This window comes from Canis lupus, chromosome 2, assembly GCF_011100685.1.
Source record: "Canis lupus familiaris isolate Mischka breed German Shepherd chromosome 2, alternate assembly UU_Cfam_GSD_1.0, whole genome shotgun sequence".
In the NCBI taxonomy this organism is placed as follows: domain Eukaryota; kingdom Metazoa; phylum Chordata; class Mammalia; order Carnivora; family Canidae; genus Canis; species Canis lupus.
This window is the reverse complement of record NC_049223.1, coordinates 63,449,986-63,476,829: the sequence shown is the minus strand read 5'-3', so window position 1 is coordinate 63,476,829 and position 26,844 is coordinate 63,449,986. Positions and strand designations below refer to the sequence as shown.

Below are 26,844 nucleotides of genomic sequence, written 5' to 3'. Positions count from 1 at the left end.
ATAAAACACCTTTTATATCAAGGAGCGGTCAGCCACAGCCTATCTGGGTGGCTTTGATTGGAGCTGTCATTGATCCCCTTGAGCCTCGCCTGCTTCTGAGTCACATTTGGATAGCAAGCTAATGTGGGGGAGGGGCCAGCAGTGTCAGAATCCGGCAGGGAAGACTGTGACTCCCTCAGAACTGCCTCAAAGTATGGATTCCTGCAAAGGCAGAACAAAGCCAGGGCAAATATTGGATTCTGAACGTTGGTGACACCTTCTCCCCAGAAAAGATTTCTGTCTGCAGATAGTGATCTATAACTCAGGGGGAGGCAGGGTGAGCAGGAGAGACATGTTGGCCTCTGTTTTGAAGAGTCTGAGTGTCATGTTGGGCATGAGGATTTCAGTCTCAATCCCAGGATGGGTAAACGTCCATCGTCCAGGAGCATGCTTTTCCGGCTCTGCCTTACTTATCATGAGCTTGAAAATACCCACATCCCCACATTCATTATAATTCATCTGTAACTGCACACGAACCTGTTTGAGGTGTGGTTGACTAGTTGACCTCATTTTACATTTTGTAGACACTTAGTCAAACATACATTACATTTGATTTTACAGATTTCTCTCATATTTGGGAGCCAGTGCCTTTTGTTTAGGGTTGCAAACATTTTGCAGGCCCTCAAAAAGCCATAGGCTGTTAGCATATCTATGGTTTCTATTTGAGAAGATGACCCAGTAGGCAATGCTTGGCTGGATTTTGACTCTCACAAATGACTAAGCTCTCCTTTTTTGGAGCATAGCAGTGAGGTCACAAGCATAGATGTTAAAAATGCCAGGAGTCTTGATTTGGGTTCTTCCAGAAGTAGATCCCAAGAGAAGAATTTGAGAGCACAGGGTTTATAAACGGGACAGGGAAGAGCAGCCAGTCAAATACAGGAGGAGTCGTCACCACAGATACATGGGACTCCCTCCCACTGAGGACTCGGGAAGTCAGAGCAGAACACTCAATGTAGAGTGAAAGCTTCTGGAAGCCGAGGAAGCCATGTCCATCTACTGACTCCCTGTCTGCTATTAACTAAGGTTTCCAGGGAGTTGGCAAACTACCACTCCCCACTTCCAAAGCCAGAGAAAGAGCCCAAGACAGAGAATCCACTCTTCTTTCAAGCAGCCTTGAGCTTACAGAATTGCATGGTAACAAGACATGAGCACAGATCAACCCTCCCCATTCTACCAGGACAAATAAGGAATAACTGACATAGATCCTGACTGTAAAATATAAAACAAACAAACAAAAAAAACCGACAAAGCAAAACCAAACTCCTCCAAACCAAAGGGTTTCAAAGCAAAACATTTCAGTTATTCTTTAACCTTTTCTCAGTAAATCCCAACTTCTTAGAATTTCCTCCAGTGTTGGAAGACAGCACACTCTATCAGTTGAGCATACGGTTAAGTAGTTTTGGGGCTGTGTGTGAAAAATATAAAGTCACACTGGAGCAAGATGCTCATACAGTGTGGGGCATGAGTGGGGCATGAAGACTTGGAGGCTGGCAGGCACTGGATGATTCATGAATCACACTGCACACTACTTCTGGCTCATCCTGTCCTATTTCAATTTCTCTTTTTCTTTCTCCTTCTCTATCTCTACCAAGCTTCCTTAGCTTGATTTGAACGATGTCAATTCTTGTACAATGCAACAATTCTGTATAAATTTACAAACTCCACTCCTAATATAAGAACCAGACTACACTCAACCATTGTAGAATAATGTCCTTGCGATTCTTTGTATAGGATGCATCTCTTTGTTGTCCAGTGCTGACTATATTGATTTAATTTTTTTTCTTTTGCATCTATACTACCTGCCTCTCCCCACATCAAGCTCCCTTGAGACTTGATAACTTTACTTCCACAGTATATGTCATTGACCTTAACATATTTCTGATTGGTTGAATAGAATTTAATTTTCCAAAGCTCCTGTTACAGCTGGTTCAATCTGTGTCACTCTTTGAGTTTCAAAGACTTAATTGTGGGTCCTTTGGTTGCCAATAGTAGCCTGTGCTTAATTAAAAAGGAGCAAGAACAAGGAATTATGAGATGCCTACCAGCCAGATGCAAAACATCTCTAGTGATCTCAATTATGACCTATTTCTCGAGGGCAACTACCACATGGCCAAACTCCTAACACCTGTTCCTATGCACCTCTATTCAAGAGCCAAACTCTCAGGAAAGACTCTTTGATTCGCCTTGGTTATTCTATTCTCACCCTGTGGCTAAGACCAAGTGGTGTCTTAAGCTGTCTCTTTCCCAAAGAAAAAGTGAGCACTATATGCAGATGAAGGAATACCATACTGACAAAAGCAAAGAAGCTATGATGCCCACCACAGTCCTGTTTTCATAGTATTTTATATAAGAGAAGATTTTTAAAAATTTAAATTCAATTTGCCAACATATAGTATAACACCAGTGCTCATCTCATCATGTGCCCTCCTTAATGCCCGTCACCCAGTTAAGAGATTTTCCCTCAATTTTCCTGCTCTGGTTTCACTTTCTGATTTTGAAATGAACATATACACCTTCATGATTATTTTTTTTAAAGCTTATGAAAGAAATAGACATGCAAAGACCAGCAGTATGGCAAAGAAATTAAAATATTGAGCACCGGCTGGATGCCAGACTTTTTATACTTATATCCAGAGAGTCCTGTAGCATAAACTCTTGTTTTTCCAATTCGTTTCTTGAGCTCCTGCATCTCCTGGAACCAAGATGTATACAATATTTCCCTCTTGACACTTCCACTACGCGCTCTTTAAATTGTCCAAGAGCCTCTTGGGATTATGTTGGCCCAGTGGTTTTCAACCAGGGACAACACTGCCCCACCTTCCCCTCAGGTCATTGGCCAATGTCTACAGATATTTTTGGACATTGCTGGGGGATGGGAAGTGGGCTGCTCTCAGCATCTCCTGGGTAGAGGCCAGAGATGCCTCCACACATCCTATAGTGCTCATGACAGTCTCCTACAATAAAGAATTATCTGGCTCTGAATGTCCATTGTGCCAAAATTGAGAAAGCATGCTTTAATCCCAGGTGGTCAACTCTAGCCCAAACACCAAGCAAAGAGACCTGATAAGGTAATCAATGGAATACCACAATTGCTTATCTCTACCACGTGGAGTCACTATTAAGATTGGTCCAGGGCAGTCTAGTCATTCTTTCTGCCATGAATCTCTACTGGTAAAAAATGGTGCCCCATATTGGCTCTTTTGGTTCACATTCACACATTCATAGGTTGTTTCCTAAAGTCCAACAAATGAGTCAGGGAGACTGGACCTGAGATGTTTCTATCTTAGCCATAGATAAATTTTCTGCCCTGAACTTGAGGGTTTAGCTGAGCTAATACCCTGGACTTTGCCTCCCGAAGCAGAATTAATCCTGCAGACAGGTTCCTACCACGGGTTCACTGTTGATCAGATTTTAGACCCTTGAGGGCCTTTGCCTTTTGCTTCTTCTGTCCCATCATTCTGCTTGACGAGAGCCAGACATCATATTTCTTCAGTTGCTCGTGCCTTAGAGTTGGCTGCATGTTCAGCATGAATTTGGCTACCCGCAAGCAAGCAAATGACCTTGGCCCTAGCCTTGGCTCTCTATCAGTAAAGTGCTGGGTTAGGTTGCTGGGGGTTTTCTGAATGAAAGAATGTGTGTCTATCAGTTTTTCCAAGTTTTATCAGATCTATGAACACATATTCTTAGTCATATTGTCAATATTTTTCTCTTAATGGACTCACTAAATTTACATGCTCAATAACATTTTTTTGAAAAGGAAGCTTTATTCACTTTCACAGGTGGAAAATCAGTTGGCATAAATAGGAGGTAGGATAAGAAATAAGTTTGATGCAGATAAAACAAAAATCTGTTATTAAATTCTAACCGAATGCTGTGGCTTGCTAAGAGTTCGGAGCCACAGGTCCACCTGTGGTTCTTCAGAACAGTAATGGGCCAGTGTTAGAGAAGACACACTAGGACCCCTGGAGACTTGTTTTTTCTCTATAGCTCATCAGAGGGACAGGATGTGGGCTGACAGGTTGTCTTGTGACGGCCCGATATGCTCGTACAGCCAATCACTGTGGCTCATGTGTTACAGGTGTCCCTGCTATCTGAAAGTAGAGCATTCCTATGAAAACTTTCTTAAGCCGAAATGGAGTAAAGCGAAGAAGCAATTACTATTAATTTATATGGAAACATTTTTGACTGCAAACCCAACAAATAACCTCTCTTAAGCTCTTCTGAAACCTTAGGACACATCTTGCTGGGATGCACAAAATAGATCAGGATAAAGCACAGATGCTCACAGACACAGTTCAAAGCTCTGGTGGCTAGATGAAGAGACACTGATTGGAGTTTCCAGGAAGGAGCTTGGCCATGGCCCTTCTGGCTCCTCTGGGTATACACTGCTTCTATGATCACTTCTTGGGAAGCAAACTCTGAATGCTAATTTTTATTTTTTGCCCTTTTTTTGGGGGGGGGGCGTAAAAGCAAAAATCCTCTTCAGATTTCTTTTAGGTATTGAAAGCAGGTACTAAAGTAAGTCTTTTGTAAAAGTGAAGTGGTGAATTCGAGCTTTCGAAGAGCAGGGGATACCTGTATATGCATCCTGTACTTTGGGAATTCTGGACTTTATGATCCTTAAGGGCTCTTTAAGCTCTAGCCACTGGCTTCATCTTCATTGTTTACATTACAAAATGGCCTAGAGGCACTAATAAGAAGGCTTCCTGGGAGTGCTGTACCTCTGGGGGCAGCAGGTGCTCACTTCCTGTGGATGGGCCAACATCTGGTGGCCCATCCCATCTGATCTGTGAAAATCCCCAGTTCTTCAATCAGAGATAATCCCCTTGGTTTAAGCCTTCTTGTTCTCAGAAAATGTGCAGATTTCCAAGTGGCCACGGGGGGCGATCTCTCTTGGGGCCATGTGCCATTTACAGCACCCCAGAACTGAGTGTATCAGTCCTTTCCCGGGAGGGAGGACAAGACCCAAGCATGGTTAAGAAGGAAAAGTGTCTGAAGTCAGGCCAAGGTGACCAGCCAAGGAAACAGAGGTAAGCTAAGCCCAGAGTCACTGTTTTGCCTAAGTCCCTACTTGGTTTCTTAGTACTGTCTTCAGCACGGGTAACACTCGGTTTGGTCCCCAGGAAGGGCCACCATGAAAGCATTGGAAAGAGGAACTTACTGTTTGGAACTGATAGCACAGAGGCGCCTGGGTGGCTCAGTTGGTAAAGAGTCTGACTTTTCATTTCTGCTCAAGTCATCATCTCAGGTTGGTGAGATGGAGCTTGGAGTTGGGTGCTGCTGGGTGTGGAGCTTCCTTGGGATTCTCTCTCTCTCTCTCTCTATCTCTCTCTCTATCTCCCTCTACCCCCTCTCCACCCCCCTGTGAAAAAAGTTAAATTAAATTAAAATCTATCAAGCACAGAGCCTGGTACAGAGTGAGCAGCTCCCAACTGTTACTATTATTATTACTATTATATTTTCCTTGACTAGTAATCAGTTACTAAACTTACACCCTCTCTGTTGTCTTTCACAACACTTGAATGGGGCCTGACCCCAAAAGAATACCAACAACATAATCCAAATTTTAAAAACTCTCAGAATTGGTCCTAGGGCCTGTGCCAAGTACTTTATATGTAGTTTTATTCCACCCATCCAACTACCCCATGGAATTAGATGCTATTGGTGGTAGCCTCATTTTAGACTTGAGAAGACTCTCAATGGCTTGGCCAAGTTGTCCCTGTGAGTAGGTAGCTGAGCTTGGGTTCAGTGCTGGCTTCCAACCCAGTCCTTCTCCAGCATTCCCTCAGATGCATTGAAGTTAGAATAGGAAGTGGACCATATTTCCATTTCTCTGGGACAGAAGTCCCTATGGCTTGGTTTTCTTTTGCAGACCCTATAGCAGAGGTTCTCAGACCACCCAAATCAATAAAATTACCCAGAGAAGAAGATGGAGGTAGTCTCGCCTTTAACCTATAGTTAAGATCTTCGGGGTGGGTCCTGGGAATGTGTATTTTTGAAGAGCTCTCCTAGCAATGAAGCCAGACTACAGCCTGTGGGGTATTTCACTCTAGAAATAGTGGAGTAGGGATCCCTGGGTAGCTCAGCGGTTTAGCTCCTGCCTTTGGCCCAGGGCGCGATCCTGGAGACCCAGGATCGAATCCCATGTCGGGCTCCCGGTGCATGGAGCCTGCTTCTCCCTCTGCCTGTGTCTCTGCCTCTCTCTCTCTCACTGTGTGCCTACCATAAATAAATAAAATAAAATAAAAAATTAAAAAAAAAGAAATAGTGGAGTATACTAAAAGTTTATTGAAGGGATATGTTCTTCTGTAATTTGCCAAGGATGAAATACAGAGTCTCAAGATAGGAGAAGATTTGTGTTCTGTAATCCCATTAGGCAGCAAACCATAGTCTTCAATTCTTTTTATTACTGTTTTCCTTCTTTCCATTTTGTATCATCTATCTATCCATCTATCATCTATCTATCCATTCAACCATCCACCCACCTATCCATCTATCATCTATGTATCTATTTTCACCTCTCTTATTAAGTTTTTTTTTTTTTTTGTACAGAATCTGCCTATCTGCTAGGATTATCTTTTCTATCATGGAACTGGGATGGTATTTGGGTTCTGATGGTAAGAAATTACAGAACCTTTTTGAGAAGCAATGGCATAAATATGAGGGATGCCATCAATGTGTCCTTTCCCTAACTGGGAAGCATAGAAGGATGACTTGTGGGGGGAACTGAAATGACTGCTGAGGGACTGAAGTGTTAGGCATATGGCCAGGCCCCATCCCCTCTACCCTCTGCCTCCCAAATCTGCTGAGACCAGGCTCAACTTGTTGTCTTATTTTTTAATTCATTCATGTTACCATTTGCCCATGCCTATAACACGCTAAGGTGCATCCAGAGTTTGGTAGGCGACTCCTCAAAACTGAAAGGATTCTTTTTTGGATCTATCCTTAGGGTTGACAAATGATTTCCTCCCAGAGGAGGAGACTGTCACAGAGGGAGGGTGATCGAATAAAACACGGGACAGGTAAAGTACTCCAAGGTTCTATGGAAGGAATGGCAGTGTCACCTGGAGTTCTGGGCCACTGTTCCTTTCCATGGATCTGGGCAATCAAGGCTTGATGGTGCTAAGAAACCCTGTGACTTTTCATTTCCCAGGAAGCCAGACATTCAAATTCCCCTCCTTTAATTTGTACTCAGGCATGCAGTGAGGGCGCTGGTGTATGTAAGGCATTGGGGAGCTCACCTTGCTCTCCAGCTAAATTCTCAGCCCCCTGGTATGAGATGTATGCTGGAGTTGAAATTCTGAAAATATATCCCAAGGTCACCTACCAAATACACACAGAGGCATTCTTTCATGGATCTGTATCCTCCAATGAATGCATTTTCATTGATTTCTGATGGCCTCTTGGTAAGCTCCCTTGAAAGTCAGAGAAAGACATCTTTTTTTTTCTCCCTCCATTTTAGCCTAATGGAGGTCTTTCTCTGCGAGAAATCAAACTAGGGAAATGGTAAGCCAAAATCATAATTTTGCATAAAAATTGTAGGTTTTTAAAAAGAGATTTTATTTATATATTCATGAGAGACACAGAGGGAGAGGCAGAGACACAGGCAGAGGGAGAAGTGGGCTCCCTGAAGGGAGTCCCATGCAGGGACTCAATCCCTGACCCAGGGATCACGACCTGAGCCTAAGGCAGACACTCAACTGCTGAGCCACCCTGGTGTCCCTGTAGGTGTTTTTAGTAATGCTTAAGGATTTCTGATAGTGACTGAAGGGAAAAACATTTTGCATAATCACTAAACTGATGCTTTATAAAAAGCAGATTCTAGTTCTACATTTTTTAAAAAGATTTATTTATTTATTTATTTATTTATTTATTTATTTATTTATGATAGAGAGAGAGAGAGAGAAAGAGAGAGAGAGAGAAAGAGAGAGAGGCAAAGACACAGGCAGAGGGGGAAGCAGGCTCCATGCCTGGAGCCCAACGCGGGACTCGCTCCCGGGACTCCAGGATCGCGCCCTGGGCTAAAGGCAGGCGCCAAACCACTGAGTCACCCAGGGATCCCCAGTTCTAGATGTTTTTAACAATAACATTTCTAGGGATCCCTGGGTGGCGCAGCGGTTTGGCGCCTGCCTTTGGCCCGGGGCGCGATCCTGGAGACCCGGGATCGAATCCCACATCGGGCTCCCGGTGCATGGAGCCTGCTTCTCCCTCTGCCTGTGTCTCTGCCTCTCTCTCTCTCTGTGACTATCATGAATAAATAAATAAAAATCTTTAAAAAAAAAAAAAAAAAAAAAAAAAAACAATAACATTTCTAGAACAATGAGTTCTAGTGGAAAAATGGCCAACTGTTGGGGCACCTGGGTGGCTGAGCTGGTTAAGTGCTTGCCTTCTGCTCTGGTGATCCTTGGGTCCTAGGATGGAGCCCCAAGTCTGGCTCCCTGCTTAGCAAGGGGAGTATTCCTCCCTCTCTCCCTGCCCCCACCTCCTGCTTGTCCTGTCTCTCTCTTTCAAAGAAATAAAATCTTAAAAAAAAAAAAAAAAAGAAATTGGCCAACTCTTTTCACTAAAGGATGACTCTTTTTTATTTTATTAACAAGGATTGTGCTTTTTTTTTTTTTTTTTTTCTTTTAGGATGTCAAATGAGGAGAGCTCAGGTCCTCCAGTTTTTCATTCCAGAAAATATTCAGTACAAAACTGACTAGGGTTACTGCAAAGGTGAGATAATTAAGTGATTGCAAGAGTTTGTGCCTAAATATTATATTTAAATCACCATGTTGGCCCAGACAAGGATGGTGAAAATTGAGTCCTGTTCAGATCTCTTGTGGTTGGAGTCAGAATGAGAAATAGAGTGGGTGTCTTGGTCACAATTTAAAAAGAGCTAAAATTCTGCAGTTAGACTGGGCTTGCTTTTTTTTTTTTTCCTGTGTTAGGAAAATCTTTGAGAAAGAATATAATTTTGAACTAGATTGTCTTTAAAACCAAGAGGCAAAAAAAAGAAAAAAAAAAGACGGAGCAGTTCTTTCTTTTGCTAAAGCACATCAAAAACAATGTCCAGGTTTTACAGGGGAATGATTTTAAATATCAAAGGAGACCACCTTTGCCCTTTTCTTTCACTCACATGACTGTCAAGCCACAGGCACCCCATAAAGTCCTATTGCATAGCCCTTTCCATCAGCAACAGAAAATGGAATTTAGGGCATTTATAGAGTGACATTGTTGTGGCTGACAAATTATCCATGCCAAGAACCTGTTGTGACCGCTGATTGAGGACCATGTACATTTCCTATAAAAGCAGTGTGAAGGGTACTGAGTTCAAGTTGTGCAAAAAAGTTTTGAAAGAGATAGAGTATTGTAGGTACTCAGCTGCTATGACCACTTTGAAACATTTAATCAGTACGCCGTTAAATTTAGCTTTTATTTTTATTTATTTGTTGATTGATTGATTGATTTAAAGATTTTCTTTATTTATTCATGAGAGACACACAGAGAGAGAGAAGCAGAGACACAGGCAGAGGGAGAAGCAGGCTCCATGCAGGGAGACCAATGTGGGACTCGATCCCGGATCTGAGATCACGCTCTGAGCCAAAGGCAGGCGCTCAACTGCTGAGCCACCCAGGTGTCCCTAAATTTAGCTTTTAAAGGGTTAATTCCATAAAATGCTAAACGTCCTGGACATGGCTAGAAGAATCTGGTTACCCCTAGGATAATAGAACCTAAATCTAGATGATATTTAGAAATCATCTAGTAAAACTCACACATTTTCCTGGTGAAACAGGGGATCAAAAGAGGAAGTAATTTGATTACAATCATATAGGGGGTTCGTGGCAGAACTGGAAGTCTCCTGGTTTTCTGATTTAGTGTTTCTTCTGTCTTAAACCACCTAAGAAACCACACTGCCTCACCCATGTGTACACAGGTAAAGGATTCCAAAACCTTTATCCTTCCATCCATCCATCCATCCATCCATCCATCCATCCATCCATCCATGCTTCATCTGTCCATTAAAATAAATAACATTTATCGTCTATCTTCTCTGTTTGGGGCATTCTACTAGATCCTGGGGGTGTAAGAATAAAGGATGCCATCTGCATCTTTGAGAAGCACATCACAAGGGTTCTCTGCTGAAGTGTTGCACAGTTTCCAGCAGGAATGCAGAGGGATCTGATTGGAGGGAATCCAAGAGGGCCACCCAGGAAATCTGATCCTCACAGGATAGGGAGTGTGGTCCTCCAACATGGTTCTTCTTGAAAATTCTTTTGATTTTTTGAGTTCCTTTGCCTCTTCATATGTATTTTAGAACCAGTTTGTTAAAACCTACAGAAGCATGGATACAGCACTTTCTCTGTAAGGTAAGTAGTGATGTCCCCTGTTTCCTGCTTGGTTTTAGTAAGAAATCTTCTCACTTTTTTTCTTGGTCATTCTCAATAAAGGTTTGTTAATTTTGTTGAGCTTTACAAAGAAGCGATCTTTCTTTTCACTGATTGTCTCTGATTTTTCTCTTCTCTATTTAATTTTTTTCCACTCTAACCTTCATTATTTCTTTCTTTCTGCTGGCTTTGGGTTTGCTTTTCTTTTTCTAGTGTCTCAAAGAGAAAGTTTAAATTACTGATTTAAAATATGTCTTTCTTTCTTTTTTAAATATAGGCATTTACAGCTATAACTTCCCCTCTGAACACTGCTTTCACTGAATCCATCCCATAAGCTTTGATATGTTACGTTTTCATTTTTATTCGCCGCAAAGTATTTTTCAGTTTCTCTTGTGAGTTATTTGTTGACCCGTTGTTTAGTTAAGAGAGTGTTGTTTGCACAGATTTACAAATGTTTCAAATTTCTTTTGATTACTGGTTACTAATTTTATTCCATCATGGCTAGAAAATATATTTTGTAGGATTTCCATCCTCTTAAATTCATTGCGCCTTGCGTTATGGTCTAACACATATGGCCCATCTCACAGAATGTTTTAAGATCACTTGAGAAGAATGTGTATTATTCTGTTGTTTTCGGGTGGAGTATTCCATTAGACATCTGTGAGGTCTAGTGGGTCATAGCATTCCAGTTCCTTCATCTTCTGTCTAATTGTTCCACCCCTTGTATAAAGGGAGGTATTTAAGTCCTTGGCTATTATTACAGAAATATCTATTTTTCCTTCAATTCTGTCTGGTTTTGCATCATAAATTTTGAGGGCTCTATAAAAGATGCGTATATAGATGGTGCATCTTCATGTTGGACTGACCCTCTTAGCAACACGAAATGTCTTTGTGTCTAGATTCTCTACTTTTTAAATCTTTGAATGATGCTATCATTGGAAATTTTATCCCAATGCGTAAGACCTGTTCCTAATCTTCTGCTACCAATAACTTACTATATTGCTTTTTGAACCAATGGTTCAAAACTTGTTTGCAACAACATTCAAAACTTGTTCTTATAAAGTCATACCCTCAGGAAGAATGACTAAATCTGTTTCAAATGTCTTTGCCCTCTTTCTTTATTGATTCTGTCAGGTGACCTCTCTCTGCATCCCCAACCAGCTGGCCGAGGTTATTTCAGGCTAATTTGTTTTCCTGAAATAGTACTGTTTGTTCAAAATAAAATATTTGAGAGAAGCCTTTTACAACATGAGAGACTCTAAGCAGATTTAAATATAATCCAACTCTCTCTTATCAATAAATAATTTTAGAGAAAAAAACAACAACTTTGCCTGATTTTCAGGCACATACAATCTCCAGCTCTACATATTCTTGTATTTATTCTCCTTCATAAGGAGGTTCAACTGATCACACATCGTGCCCTATCTACTCCTTCTTCTTCTTCTTCTCTGGCTTTCTGATGCTTTAAAAGTTTCCCCTTCCAGGGCACTGGACCTTCTGAGGGCAAAGTCTTCATGAGTAGCATGTGGGTTCTAGCTAAGAATGGAGCTTGATGTCCTGGTCTCAGGAGAGCCTTGGCTGGGCCTCCCAATCTGCTTCCCATCCAGACTCTATCAGATAACTAGCAGGCTTAGTCTGTTAACAGAAGCATAGCCTTATTTTTCATAAAGATTAATTTTCCCCAGGACACCAGAAAAGTATGGCTCATTCAAGGCCAGCATCCACCATTGTTAGAAACTCAGTGCTTGATGTTCTTCCCAGCATCCTAGAGTTTCAAGGCTGGCAGGTCTCAAGATAATTCTTTCATAGCATGACTGACAGATCCTTCTGTTATAGTCACATGGAAATATGACTGGGCCCAAAGACATAGGCTTATTTTCAATGTATATATCCAAATATGACCGAGAAATGCACATTTTAGGGACACCTAGGTGGCTCAGTGGTTGAGTGTCTGCCTTTGGCTCAGGTCGTGATCCTGGGTTCCACATCGGGCTCCCCATAGGGAGCCTGCTTCTCCCTCTGTGTGTGTCTCTGCCTCTCTCTGTGTGTTTCTCATGAATAAATAAGTAAAAATCTTAAAAAAAAGAAATGCACATTTAAAAAAAACTGGATCATCTGGCTTTAAAATGCACATCGAAAACAAGAGTGCCAGGGAGACTGTCAAGTATGCCCTGTATTCAGGACTTCTAGTTTACTGACCTCCAATCCTCTTCCTACCTCTTTTCTAACCCCAACACTTATTATCCCCCTTTAAGAGACCAAACTGCAGAACTGTACAAGTATTGCCTGGATTAAAAGCAAGATTAAAAGAGAAATGACACCTGTGTTTAGATATCTAGGAACCCGTGAGTTGGAAGAGAATATAAGCTTAGCTTGTACGACGCCAAGAGATAAAACTGGAGCTAACAGAGATTATGTAGATTCAGATCTATTTTAGAAAAGTTTTCTATTTGGCAAGAGTGTCCAAAGAAATAATTGTCTGCTTTGGGAAGTAATAGCTCCCTGTCTCCGGGGACACTGAAATATAACTTTGATGATCGATCATTAATTTATTATTTCACAGGTGTGTATTTGGAATTTGCTGCTGTGAAGAACGCAGGGTCCCTGACTGCTCTCATGGAGCTTCCATTTTAGTGGGGTGGAGGGCAGAGACCATAAACTAAAAAACATCAGATATTTTAAAAACGTACATTGTGATGCATGCTAGAAAGGTCGAAGACAGGCTGCTATGGTCGGGAGTGAGAGGGGTCTCGTTTTCCACCATTTCCAGGATGGTTTTGAAGGGAATCAGACACTCCTTTGGGTGTTTGTTTCCTAACAATTCTGGGACCATGATTCTATGACTCAGCAATGGAATTTCTTGATTGCTTTGCTGCCCAGGAATTCAAGATGACCCAGGAAATTTTGGGTCCAGTTACCTGGAAATTTGATAGAGTTCAATAGAGATCTCTGAAAGTCAACTCTTGACATGAGAGAGCCAACTCCCTGAAATTAGCAGGAATCTTGTTTGCTGCTGGTTTTTGGTCTGGGTTGGACTTTTCTGATTTTGGTCAAAGGTCATTGTGTTGATTTTTTTAGCAGAAAGAGTCTGATGAAAAGAACTGGCCTGCTCTCTAGATTTCTTTTGAAAATCACCTTCCAAGTTCTGTCCTGGACTCAAGCCCTTTTGGTTCAATCATCTATAGCTGGTATGGGAGAGGTGAGGATGCAGTCATATGTACGTTATCCTACACATATTCTTAGCTTGGCCCACAAAGGGGTGTTTGTTTGTTTGTTTGTTTGTTTGTTTGTTTGAGCCAGCATTTAAAATTGGGTGTTTTACTTAAAAATCCAGACTTCTGGTGTTGCTTGGGAAATTGAAGATCTGTCCAAATATGCCCACATTCCCGTGTGGTCACATCAGCTAGGGACATAGGGCAATGGCATCCTTGGGACGGGGTGTGAGCTCCTCAGTTCCCTTTAGTTCTTATTCAGCCCAGTTCACTCATTTCTGTGACCTGCTTGGCTCCTGGAGGCATTTGAGGTTTTTGATTCCTGATCCGTGCATTTCTGGGCCTGGAGAGTGGAAATGCTGTTTAATGATGAATCCTTTATGACCCTGTCATATTGTCAATTTGAAAAGAAAGAGTATCATTGAAACGTAGCCTCTCAGAGCTGAAAAGATCTTTAAAGACCCACTCTCCAATCCAGCCCAAATCCCTGGTGAATTCAAGGGGAAACTGAAGCCCAACGAAGAGAATGCTTGCCCACGGTCACATACTGAGTTGGTGACATCAGTAAGGCTCCACGGGGAGTTGCCCATACACTCAAATCCCATGGTAACCATTAAATTTAATTGAATCCAAACCAATTTAAGAACAGATTTCCATACTGGAAGGATTTTTTTTTTCCTTTCTCGAATGCATTGGCAATGAGTAAAGAAAGGAAAAGAAGGAAGTGCTGTGTTCTTTGTCAGGCCCATGTGAATTTTGTTCACGACCCAGAAAAACAATCTCCCAGATAAAAATGTCTAAATGTCTCATCTTAATCATTATCTTGTTGATTAGTACTTAACATTTAATCTAGAAACCCCAAAACAATCTTAATCTCTGTGGCAAATATCTCCGGGGTGGCCAATGCCATAAAGATATTAAGCTCTCTTTATGTCTTCTCAGGTGTTCGAAAGGAGGAGACTCTCAGTATTTGTTAAAATGGGAAATGTTCTTTGTATCCAGAGGGTGAGCTTAGACTTTGGACTCAGTCTTCATCCTTTGGATTTGGCAACTAAAAGTGAGAGTACGGCTACTCCTGATGCCTCCCTGGGGAAGAGTGAGTTGCTAGGGGGTCTAGGTGAGATTCCAAGAGGCTGAATAATGCTGAATGCCATTAATAATAATGATAGGGGTTCCTGGGTGGCTCAGTTGGTTAAGCATCTGACTCCTGATTTTGGCTCAGGTCATGATCTCAGGGTTGTGAGTTCGAGCCCTGCATCGGGCTCCCTGCTGGGCATGGAGTCTGCTTAGGATTCTCTCTCTCCCTTTCTTTCTGTATTCCCCCACCCTCCTGTGTGCACACACACTTTCTCTAAAAAGAATAAATAAAAATAAATAAAAATAAATGATGACAAATAATGACAACAAAAAAAGAATAAATAAAAATAAATGATGACAAATAATGACAACAAAAAAATCCAGCTACATTTAATGAGTATTTACCAAGTATCAGGCTCTGTTCTAAGACAGTCCCATCTATTACCTCATTTAGTCCTCATACCAACCCAGGTGAGGAGGGTCTGTGATTATCCCCATTTAGGACACTGAGTCACCAAAAGGCAAAGGGATTTGTCCAGAGCCTCAGAACCAGAAATGTTAAACCTGGGATGTAGGACCCTGGTTCCAGAGCCCAAGTATTTCACTAATACTTTTTTTCCAGAGGCAAAAATGTCCATTTCTGAAAATTTCTCTCCACATATTATATGGAATAGACAAAGCCTCTTAAGTCACAACTCTTTAGACCTATGCTTCCCAGAGTGGTAGCCCCTAGTCTCCTGGAGCTATTTACACTTAAAATAATGGAAAATTACATAAAATTAAAAATTCAGTCCTCAGTCATGCTCAGCACATTTCCTAAGCTCAAAGGCATGTATGGCTAATGCCCACCCTGTTGACATGGCAGATGTAGAGCACTTTCTTCATGGCAGAAAGTTCTCTTGGACAGCACTGTTATAGATGAAAATTTGAAACTCAGAGAGGCAAGGAACTTGTCCAAAGACACACAGCAAGACCCAGGATTTGAAAATCATGATGCCATCTTAGTCTTTTTCTTGGTTCTTTGTTGCCTACCCTCAACTTATGGCCTCTGCATCTCTGCAATGAGATTTTCAGTTCTTCGGGGGCAAACAGCACATCTTGAATTTTAGTTGGGTACCACATTCCAGGCCTCCCAACCCTCTAGGAGGGAGAACCTCCTTCTCTAGGGCTGCGCACACGGGAGAACCTCCACAGAGTGTCTTGCCTTCCTTTTTCTGCTCTTCACGTTCAAATGACGATGGGCGTTCTGGCCAGTATCAAGTCTCAAGTTTTAAGTAAGACGTGTTATTATAATTTTTTTAGGGGCTGGCCAACTTAATTGCATAAGGCATAGAGATAGTTTTTATTTGAAAGCCTCCGAGGGCTAGTATGTTGAGTGAGTAGAGAGGGAGTGAGCAAACCTGTAGTGTTTACCTTTCTCAGGGTGAGAGTGGGGGTAGGGCACATGGAGGCCTGGGCCGTCAGGACCTGAGAACTAACTTGGTCTTGTAAGAATCTTACTAGAGGTTTAGTTAAGTATATAGGCCCTAGAGATGGAGAGGTCTGGGCTGCTGTTCCAACTTCAGTAGGTGACTGCCGTGTAAGCTGAAATTTATGCAGACTTTCTGACCTGCATTTCATAATTGGTAGAGTTTGCCCTACTAGGGTCAGAAAACATTTTTGAGATAACCCTGTAGAAGGACAACAAAGACCCTGGCCTCATACCTGATAGCCAGTTATTTTCATCACCTCGTTGTAAATTCCTTATTATTTTCCCTCTCACTAAATGGCAAGCTCCTTAACGGCAGGGTCCGTGTCCACCTCGTTCACTGCTGTATTCTCAGGGTCTAGTTCCCAGCCCCACAGTAGGTGTCCAATAAGTATCTGTTGAAACAATGAAGGGATATCTTAGCCTAAAAAAATGTCTATGTTATAGGGACACGTAAACGTTTATGATTCAACTTGCCAGATGCATAAATCATCAATTATCACACCTTTGTAAAGCAGTTGTCTGTGCACTGCTTGAATACTTTCAGTGATGGGGAGGTTACTACCTTATGAGAACCTCTTTTTCAATATGGACCTCTCTGTTGGTCTTGAGAGTAATCACATGTCTGGCTGAGTCACAGATAGGAAGGGTCGTGCTCCTCAAATACACCCTGCTATGTTGCCCAGCCACCCAATTCTCTTTTAGTCTTTGTAGGAATAGGGTAGGACAATAGAAGTCTCCAGCCATCTTTGTGAGTTTCATGGCTATCACTGGGGGAAGGGAGAGAGGTGGAAAAATGAACCTAGAGAATCTGGCTATAAAACACATTACCTGCATTTATGGTCCTTGTGCCTCAAGGCCTGGGATAAAGTGAAGAAGGAAAAACATTCCACTCTGGCTCTCAGTGACCCCTAAAAGAAACCCCCCGTGGAGTCATTTAGGATAGTAATTTGAGTATAAACTCAAGCATGCGTTCCGAGCCTTCCCTTCATAAATGCAGGAGCCTCACGATGATCGGCACCAAATTGCTTGAAAATGTGGCCCAGAACCCTTCCAGATGAGGGGCCGGGCTCAGAGAAATAAAAAGTAAGGGGGCATGTTGCTATGGCATTAAAATCAAGGGAGTATGCATGAACCTCAAACTGTGCGCAGAAATATGTTCTTTCTATATGCTATGCCCATGAAAGCTAAGCCAGCAGAAGTCATTAAAGTGTCAGACAGGGAGCTGGGTGGGAAAAACACATGTTTAAAAGTAAACATGTAGCCCTGTGATAACTGTGTTCCCTAAAAAGCTAAAGATGATGGAGAGAAAGAAAAAAGAACTGGGAATAAAGAAAAAGTCAGAGAGAATGGGGCTGCCTGATTCCTCAAGCACTTCCTTATAGTGTTTATACTTTGAGGACATGCCACCATTATCTCTTCATTTGTTGGAGCTAAGCACCCGAGATTCACCCCTGATTCTTCCTTTTCATTGGTTCTTGCATCGAATCAACACAGCAAGTCCTGAATCCTGACTTATCTCCAAAATATTACGTTGAACCATATGAAGTTGCCAATATTATATCTCCTTTGAACTACACACACGAAAAGTGGTAATTCCATATGATTCAACCTAAGTAATTTCACATCAGCTCTTTTGTCCGTCATTATCGCTACCATTCCGGTTCAAACCACCATCTTCATTTGTGTAGACTATGCTGCGGTCTCCAAAGGTCTTCATGTTCCCACTCTCATCTTCTTCCAGTCCCTTAATCCCACGTTAGAAATTAGAGAAGACCACACCAGTTTCCTGTTTAAAATACTTCAGTGTGATAAAAGACCTGTATGCTGAAAACTATAAAGCATTGTTGTAAGAAATTAAAAAGATCTAAATAAATGGGGAGATATACTATATTCATGGGTTAGAAGTCTCAATATTCTTTATTTCAAGTAGATTTATATAGATCTCTAGGTAGATTAATGCAATCCCAATCAAAACTCCAGCAGGTTTTCATTTTGTAGAAAAAACAAAGTGATTTTCAAATTCATGTGGAAGTGGAAAGGACCTAGATTACCCAAAACAACTATGCAAAAGAGCAAACTAAAGGACTGACATTGCTTGATTCCAAGACCCCTTTAAAAAGCTACAGTAATCAAGAGAAACAGTTTTGGTGTAAGATAGAAAAGTAGGTGAATGAAACAGGTTAGAGAGTGCAAAAATAGACCCACCTATACGTGGATAATTGACTTCTGACAAAAATGGGAAAGCAATTCAGTTGAGAAAGCATAGTCTTTTCAACAAATGGTGGTAGAACAATTGAACAGCCATATACAAACTAGAAAAACAACAACCCCAAACAAAAAAACTCTATTCTTTACAACCTAAAAAAAAAAAAAAAAAAAAAAGAAAAAATTAACTCAAAATGATTCCAGATCTATATGTAAAATGTAAAATTATAAAATGTCTAAAGAAAATAGGTTGAAATTTTTTTGACCTTAAGTTCATCAAAGATTTCTTTGATTTGACATAAAAAACATGATTCATAAAATAACAAACAAGATTTTACCAAAATTTAAGACTTTGGCTCTTCAGAAGATACTGCTGAGAAAATTAAAAGAGAAGATACACAGTGGGAGAAAAGATTTGGAAATTGCATATCTGATAAAGTACTTGTATCCAGAGTACACACACACACACACACACACACACACTCATACATTCACATATCCTCAAAACTCAATAATAAGAATAATAAGACAACAACTGCGGTACCTGGGTGGCTTAGTCAGTTGAGTGTTCAACTCTTGGTTTCAGCTCAGGTCATGATCTTGGGGTTGTGAGATGAAGTCCTACATCAGGCTCAATCAGCAGGGAGTCTGCTTGAGATTCTCTCCCTCTCCCTCTGCCCCTTCCCCTGCTCACATGCTCTCTCTCTCTCTCTAAAATAAATAAATAAATCTTTAAAAAACCTCAAAAATAATAATAAAAAAGAACAAAAGCAGACACAGGGAAGACAATGTGGAAGGCAAATCAGACACAGGAAGTTGCTCAAAATCACTAGTAATTTGGGAATGCAAGTTAAAATCACAATGAGGTGCCATTACACACTTATTAAAATGGCTAAAATTAAAAAGATTGAATATATAAAATGTCAGTGAGGATTTAGAGGAATTAGAATCCTCTTCCACTGTTGGTGGGAACATAAAATGGTATAAGTACTTTGGAAAATAATTTGGCAATTTCTTAAAAAGTTAAATGAGTACCTATCACATGGTCTAGCCAGATCACTCCTACCTATTTGCCCAGGAGAAATGAAAGCTTAAGTCTATATGGTGTTCATTGCAGCTTTATTTGTAATAGTTCAAAACTTGATACAACCCAACTATCTATCAATAGATAGATAAAAAATTGTTGCATCTGTGTGTAATGGAATACTACACTTTTCAGCCAGAAAAAGGAATGATTATCATTACATGCTACAGCATAGATGAATCTCAAAATAATTGTGCTGAGTGAAGGAAGACAGAAAGAATATATACTGTGTGAGTCTATTTATATGACATTCTAGAAAATATAAGTGAATCTATCATGAAAGAAAGCAGATCAGTGGTTGCCTGGGGATGCTGGGGGTTGTGGGATGGAAAAAAGATAGAAGGAATTTCAAAGGACCAGGAGGAAACTTTAGCATGCAAAGGATGTTTGTTTTCTTCATTGTGGTGTTGCTTTCATAGGTAGATACATGTGTCAAAATGTCACGAGTCAATCATAAGCTCAATAAAACTATTTTAAAAATGCTTCAGTGGTCTACTGAACAGCTCCCTGAGACAAACCAATCCCTCTTGAGCCTTATCCTTGCCCCTCTTCTTTGCTTTGATTTTGGTGCTAACATTCATCTTATTTTATTTTTAGAGAAAGAGCACATACAATTGTGAGTAGGGGGAGGGTCAGAGGGAGAGAGAGAGAGAGAATCTTAAGCAAGCTCTGTGCCCAGTATGGAGTCCAACATGGGGCTTGGTCTCTTGACCCTGAGATCATGACCTGTGCTGAAATCAAGAGTCCCACACTTAACTGACTGAGCCAGTCAGGTGCCCTGCTAACATTCATTTACATAGATGTTTTATTGAGGCCCAAGTTTAAATAAACTCATTCAGTCTTTCAAGGCTGTGTCTTCCTGAGATGTCTGTGATTTTTTTCGGCAAAGACTGATCCACAAGAACTTTCTTGTGAAGACGACATAGGCAAAAAGGTAGACTAGGAAGCTCCAAGTCCTTGTTCTCTCTGGAGACATAAAAACAAAGAAACAAAAAACAAGCAAAAAACCCCTCACAGACTTGCGAATATAACCTTGTGGGAGCTTTGGAAAATCATCAAAGATCTATAGCAATCAAAGAAATACCCAATTAAGAAGAAAACACGCACACAACATTAGGAAAGCCTGTGGCATTTTTGCTTGCCCTTGCTCTATCCCTTCTTCAAGAGCAGTGTGGTCTGGATATGAAGGAGACAGCAACTTAGTTCCCAATTCCCTTCCTTAAATTGGAGAGAGCAGAGCCGTCCTCAGTGGTAACATTCTCACCTATCTGGGGACTGCCAAAGAACTCATCTTTGTTTCACCTAACATGGATCTCAGGTGGGAAGAAGCAATGGATGCTACTTGGGGAAGCTGGAGGGAAACTAAGACCATGGATATTTGGATCAAGAGATCATGAGTAGAAACATACAATAGACCACTTAAGACCCCCAGGAGAAGCTGGTGAGAGATTCTAAGGGAAATTAAAGCTTTTAAAGGCAGCTCTGTAGACAGGAGAATCAAAAATGCACACAGGCCCAAGAAAGACTAATGCCCAGAAAAGATCTGAGAAGACCCTAAGCTTTCTCTTCAGGCTCAGAGCATGCCTAGCTAATTAGTTATGGACTTCCCTACTTAGTCTGCAAAGACAGGGAGCAAGAACTCCTTTTAAAAATGGTCAGTTTGGGGGGCCACCTGGCTAGCTCAACTGGTTAAATGTCTGACTTTGTTAATTTAAGATTTTATTTATTTATTCAGAGAGAGAGGCAGAGCAAGAAGCAGGCTCCCCATGGGGAGCATGACACGGAACTCAGTACCAGACCCCCCGGATCACAACCTGAGCCAAAGACAGATGCTCAACCACTGAGTCACCCAGGTGCCCCTAAACATCTGACTCTTGATTTTGGCTCAGGTCATGATCTCAGGGTTGTGAGACTGACCCTGCATCAGGCTCCATGCTGAGTGTTGATCCTGCTTAAGATTCTCTCTTTCTGGGCAGCCCAGGTAACTCAGCAGTTTAGTGCCACCTTCAGCCCAGGGCATGATCCTGGAGAGCTGGGATCGAGTCCCACGTCGGGCTCCCTGCATGGAACCTGCTTCTCCTTCTGCCTGTGTCTCTGACTCTCAATCTCTCTCTCTCTCATGAATAAATAAATAAAATCTTTAAAAAAAAATTCTCTCTTGCCCTCTCCTGCCCCACTCCCTCACTCTCTCTTTCTTTCTCTAGAATAAGTAAGTCAATAAATAAAATTAGATAAAAATGGCCAATTTTCAACAACAATAACAAATCACAAGGCACACGATGAAAAGGAAAACATGATCTATTCAGAGAAAGTAAAGTGGTAGAAATAGTTTCTGAAAGGCATTAGGTTTACTAGACAAAGACTTTAAAAGAACTGCTTTAAATATTCTTTTTTTTAAAATTTTTATTTATTTATGATAGTCACACACAGAGAGAGAGAGAGAGAGAGAGGGAGGCAGAGACACAGGCAGAGGGAGGAACAGGCTCCATGCACCGGGAGCCCGATGTGGGATTCGATGCCGGGTCTCCAGGATCGCGCCCTGGGCCAAAGACAGGCGCTAAACCGCTGCGCCACCCAGGGATCCCCTGCTTTAAATATTCTTAAAGAGCTAAAGGACAACAAAGACAAATAGTGAGGAAAATCAGGAAAATGATATATGGACAAAATTAGATTATGAATAAAGAGAAGAAATCATAAAAACAAAACAAACCATAAAAACCAAACCAGAGATTTTGGAGCTGAAAATTATAATAGTTGAATTGAAAAATTTACGAAAGGGTTGAGTAGCATACCCAGGCAGGGAGCAGGATGAAAGCAAACTGGAGAGTACGACATTTGAAATTATTGAGTTTGAAGAGCAGAAAAGAATAAAGAATTAAGAGAAGTGAATAGAGCATAAGAGGCCACAAAATGGACCAATATGTGCATTAGGGGAGTCTCAGGAGGTGAAGATAGAGGAAAAGGGCTAAGAGAACTTTCCTGAAGAAATAGTGGCTGAAAACTTCCCAAGCTTGAGTAAAAAAATAGAATACAAGTTGAAAAAGCTCAATGAACTTCATGTAAGATAAACCCAGAGAGATACATATTCAGACACATAATTAAACTGTTGAAAGAAAAGGATGAAGAGCGAATGTTGGAAAAAAACAAGAGAAAAGTGACTCATCCTGTACAAGGGATCCTCAAAAGATTATGCCAATTACTCAGCAGAAGGCAGTGGGATGTTCTATTTAATGTGCTGATTGGAAAAAAAAAAAAAATCCTGCTAACAAAGACTTCTATATCTGGTAAAATTGTTCTTCAAACATGAAAGGGAGATTAAGACATTCCCAGGTAAACAAAAGCTGAGGGGGTGATTATTGAAAGAGCTGTACTATAAGATATTCTAAAAGGAGTCCTTCAGGTTGAAATAAAAGGATGCTAATCTCAAAGCCTTATGAAGATACAAGGATCTCTGGGAAAGGTAAACACACAGGCAAATATAAAAACCAATATTATTGAAATTTTGGTTTATGGGACTACTTTTTAATTTTTATAGTTTTTAAAAGACAAGGCATTAAAAAAAATCTATGCCAACAGATACACAATACAGAGAGACATAATTTGTGTGTGACATCAATAACATAAAATAAGTCCGGGATAGAGTTGTAAAGGAGCAGAGTTTTTGTATGCTATGAAGTTAAGATGATATAAATTAAAAATAGATTGCTATAATTTTGGGATACTATATGTAATCTCCATGAAAACCACAAAGAAACTATAAAATATACATAAGAGAAAGTGAAAAAAGCATCAAAATGTGCCACTACAAAAAAATCAGCAAACACAAAAAGGACAGTAATGAAAGAAATGAGGAACAAAAAAAGCTATAAGACACAGGAAATAAATAACACAATGATAAAAGTAAGTCTTTTCTTATCAGTAATCACTTCAAATGTAAATGGATTAATCTTCCCAATCAAAAGGCATAGGTTGGCAGAATGGTTGCAAAAACACAATACAACTAGAAGCTTTCTACCAGAGAGTCATTTTAGGTCCAAAGACATAACTAGGCTAAAGTGAAATTATGAAAAAGATATTCTATGCAAACAGTAACCAAAAGTGGACTGAGGTGGTTATACTTGTATGAGAGAAAATAGAAAAAAGCCAATAAAAAAAAGCCAACTAACCCAAAAGTTAGTTTCTGAAAAGATCAATAAAATTGACAAACTTTTTGCTAGATTGACTCTATAAACAGAGGAAAGATTCAAATTACTAAAATAATTGAAAGTGAGCATATTACTATTGATTTTATGAGGAAAAAATAACAGTAAGAGAGTATGATGAAGAATTGTATGCCAGTAAATTAGATAACCTGCATGAAATGCACAAATTCCTAGAAAAATCACAATCCTGCAAGCCTGAATCATGAATACAGAGCCTGAGTAGACCTATAACTAGTGAGGAGATTGAATTAGTAAACAACAATATTCCAACAAAGGAAAGTTCTGGACCAAATGATTTACCGGTGAATCCTATCGAACTCTAAAAACTGAATTAACACCAATCCTTCTCAAACTCTTACAAAAATAGGAAGAGGAGAGAACACTTTCTAATTCATTCAATGAGGCCAGCATTAACTGTATGCCAAAGACAAAGACACTACAAGAAAAGAAGACTTCAAATCAATATTCCTATGAATACTGATGCAAAAATTTTCAAAAAATACTAACAAACAGAATTCATCAACGTATGAACGTGGATGACCACTTATACACCATGACCCAGTGGGATTTATTCCTGGAATGCAAGTATGGTTCAACAGATGACTATTATTGATGTATTACACCACGTTAACAGAATACAGGAAAAAAACATATGATCTTCTCAATTGATGCAGAGAAAGCAGTTGACACAATTCAACAGTCACTCACGATAAAAACACTTCAACAAACTAGGACTGGAAGGAGACCGTCTCGACCCAGTAAAGGCCATGTATGAAAAATCCACAACAAACATCATACTTACTGGTGAGAGACCCAAAGCATTTCCTCTCAATCAGGAACAAAACAGAAACATTCTCTTTTGCCCCTTCTTTTCAACAATGTACTGAAAGTTCTAGCCGGGTCAGTCATGCAAGAAAAAGAAATACAAGATACCCAAATTGAAAAAGGAAGAGTAAAATGATATCATTTCACAGATACTCTGATCTTATATATAGAAAACCAAAAAGATCCCATAAAGAAGTTGTTAGAGCTAATAACTGAATTCAGCAACATTGTAGGATACAAGATCAACATGAAAATTCAGGTTTTTTTTCCATATGCTAACAGTGATCAATCTAAAAAGGAAATTAAGAAAACAATTCTAGGGGCATGTGGGTGGCTCAGTTGGCCAAGCATCTCCCTTCTGCTCAGGTCATGATCTCAGGGTCCTGGGATCAAGTCCTGCATTGGGGTCCCTATTCAGCAGGGGATCCTGCTTCTCCCACTCCCCACTGCTTATGCTCTCTCTTACCCTCTCTCTTTCTCTCAAATAAATAAAATCTGAAAAAAGAGAAAACAACTCCATTTACATTATAATCAAAAATAAGAAAATACTTCAATAAATTTGACCAAGGAGGTAAAAGATGTACACACTGAAAACTACAAAATATTGCTGAAAGAAGTTAAGGGCATAAATCAAGAGAAGACATCCAGTGTTTGTGGATTGGAAAACTCAGTAGTGTTAAGACAACAATACTACCCAAAGCAATCTCCAGATTTGATTCAATTTGATTCAAAATCCCAACTATGCGTTTGAGAAACATAAGATTCCATCCTAAAACTCACATGGAATATCAGGGACTCTGAGTAACCAAAGCATCTTGAAACAAAACAAAGTTGGAGGTATTAATTTTCTGATTTTGGAACTTCCTACAAAGCTACAGTAAGCAACACAGTGTGGCACTGGCATAGAGTCAGACATGTAAGACCAGCAAAAGAGAACAGAGTCCAGAAAAACCCTCACATGTCTGGTCTGAGGATTTTCTGCAAGGAAGACAATACCATTCAATGGAAAAGAGACTGTCTTTTCAATAAATGGTGATGGATAACTGGATATCCACATGCAAAAGAATACAGCTGGACTTTTCTGTTAGGCCATATACAAAAATTAATTCAAAATTGATCAAATTGCTCAGTGTAAGAACAAAAATTATAAAACTCTTAGAAGACAGCATAGAGGAAAAGTGTAAGGACGTTGGACTTGGCAATGATTTCTTTGATACGATATCAAAAACACAGGCCACAAGAAAAAAATAGATAAATTGGGCTTCATCAAAATTTAGAATTTCTGTGCATCAAGAGACATTATCAACAGAGTGAAAAGGAAACCCACAGAATCAGAAAAAAAATTGTAAAATATATAGTTGTGAAGGAACTCAGATCCAGATTACATAAAGAATTCCTACAATTCAAGAACAAAAACACAAAGACCCAGTTAAAAAATAAAAGACTGGACTAAAAGTCTTTGGATAAAAGTTTCTCCAAAGAAGATAGGCAAACGGCCAATAAGCTCATGGAAAGATGCTTGGAATCATTAATTGTTATGAAATGCAAATCAAACCCACAATAAGATCCCATCCTACCGCCATCACGATGACTATTTCTGAAAAAAACAGAAAGTAGCAAGCATGAGTGATGATGTAGAGAAGTTGGAACACTTGTGTGTTATTGATGGGGATGTAAAATGGCCGAGCTGCTGTGGAAAACATTAGGGTAGTTCCTCAAAATTAAACATAGAATCGCCATATGATCCAGCAATTCCACTTCTGGGCATACACCCAAAAGAATCGAAAGCAGGGTCTCAAAGAGATATTTGTACACTCATGTTCATAGCAGCATTACTCACAATAGCCAAAAGGTGGAAACAACCCAAATAGTCATCAACAGATGAACAAACAGAATGTGATAGATACATACAATAGAATAGTTTTCAGCCTTAAAAGGGAATGACATTCTGACACATGCTATGGTGCTGACGAACCTTGAAGATGTTGATGTGAGGTAAGCCAGTCACAAAAAGATGTATGATGCCATTTATTCAAGGTATCTAGAATGGTCAAATTTGTAGAGTTGGAAAGTAGAATGGTGGTTACCAGGGGTCGAGGGAAGAGGGACAATGGGCCCTTATAATGGAATGAGTTCCGAGTTCCAATTTAGGGCAACGAGAAAAGTCTGGAGATGGATGGTGGTGATGATTGTACAAAAAAAGGTCAATGTATTTAGTGCCACTGAGTTGTACACTTAATAATGGCTACAATGCAGGGGTGCCTGGGTGGCACAGTTGGTTAAGTGTCCAGATCTTGTTTTCTGCTCAGGTTGTGGTCTTGTGGTGGTGAGATCAAGCCCCAAGTTGAGCTCTGTGTTCATC

General features: G+C 40.3%; 1 long non-coding RNA gene across 3 annotated transcripts; it reads right to left on the bottom strand.

Annotated features, from left to right (window-relative positions):
* LOC111092879 lies at positions 1–26,565 on the bottom strand. Of its 3 annotated transcripts, none has more exons than XR_005355795.1 (3): positions 26,458–26,565; positions 16,400–16,558; positions 1–201 (listed from the first exon to the last, which is right to left on the bottom strand). It is a non-coding gene; the product is annotated as an uncharacterized LOC111092879 (long non-coding RNA). The 3 variants fall into 3 exon arrangements; XR_005355793.1 differs by lacking the exon at positions 1–201 and adding an exon at positions 12,701–14,004; XR_005355794.1 differs by lacking the exon at positions 1–201 and adding an exon at positions 12,701–13,961.
* Between the last annotated feature and the right edge of the window lie 279 nt (positions 26,566–26,844).